Below are 1,419 nucleotides of genomic sequence, written 5' to 3'. Positions count from 1 at the left end.
AATCATGTCCTAGTACTACGTCCTCGCTCTTACTTACCAGAAGAGCAGTTGCTGCTACACTTCTGAGACATGTTGGGAGTGATCTTGCCAGTGTCCAATTGTGCACTATAGTATGCTACCGGTCTGCTAGCGTCACCATGTTTTTGCGTCAGGACACCTGCTGCACAACCATCAGCTTCCGTACAGTATAACGCAAAGGGTTTTTCATAATCAGGTATTCCCAATGAAGGTGGCTCTAGTCAGACTATCTTTAAGATTAAAGAAAGCCTGCTCTGATAACTCTGTGTGTATGACATGCTCAGGTTTTGAAGAAGAAGCTAACTCCTGCAATGGTAACGCCAGAAAAGAAAAACCTGGGATCCAGGATCTACAATATCCACACATCCCCAAGAAGGTATGGAATTGCTGTTGGTTCTGTGGCAGAGTCATGTGTTGCCTAAATTCTGTCCGATGTCAAGTGTCTTAGCCCCTGGGTGAGATAGTGTCCCAAGTATTTAAACTTAGTCTGACATGGCTGTAACTTGTCCTTTGCCACCTTGTGCCCTGTTTGTGAGAGATGAAGCAACAACAATTTAGTATCATGTCAACATGACAAACGAATCAGAGCACAACAACAAATCGTCCACATATTGAATTAGAACAGACCCATTGTTTGGTTGGAAGGATTGTAAGCAGTCATGTAAGGCTTGGGAGAAAATACTGGGGCTGTCAATGAACCCTGGGACAGTCTAGTCCATGTATATTGCACTCCCCTGTAGGAGAATGCAAAGAGATATTGACAGGGTGAAGAGGGACCGAGAAGAAGGTGGAACACAGGTCAATAACAGTGAAATGTCTGGCAGATGGTGGAATCTGCATGAGGATGACAGCTGGATTGGGCACTACGGGGAATTGGCTCTCAAAAACTTTGTTAATTCCCCTTAGGTCCTGGACTAATCTATAGCACCTCCCCCACTCTTCTTCACTGGGAAAATGGGACTATTGGCTTTGCTGGATGTACAAATTAAGATCCCTTGTTGCTGCAGCCTCTCAATAACAGGATACACCCCTAATTCCACCTCTGGTTTTAATGGATCTATGGGATTTTTGGAGCTATCCTACCACTTTTTAGATTAACCATTACAGGAGCTACATTCGCCATCAATCCAGTGTCCTGTCCATCTTTGGTCCATAGGGAACCCTGTATTTGCAGTAACATCCCCTTTACTTGAGATGGACTTTGTTCTAGAACGGTAGAGTGTAATATTAACCTTTGTGGGGTGTTCAATATGTCCTGTATCTCATGTGCAACCTTCCCCGGTATGTCTAGGAATACACCATCAGGGGTACAGTATATGACAGATCCCATTTTACACAATAAATCCCAGCAAGTTAGTAGGAGCCGCTGCAGCCAAGAGAAATGAATGCTTGGTATGCAGA

This window comes from Mixophyes fleayi, chromosome 12, assembly GCF_038048845.1.
Source record: "Mixophyes fleayi isolate aMixFle1 chromosome 12, aMixFle1.hap1, whole genome shotgun sequence".
Taxonomy (NCBI): domain Eukaryota; kingdom Metazoa; phylum Chordata; class Amphibia; order Anura; family Limnodynastidae; genus Mixophyes; species Mixophyes fleayi.
Note: the sequence above shows the minus strand (reverse complement) of the source record.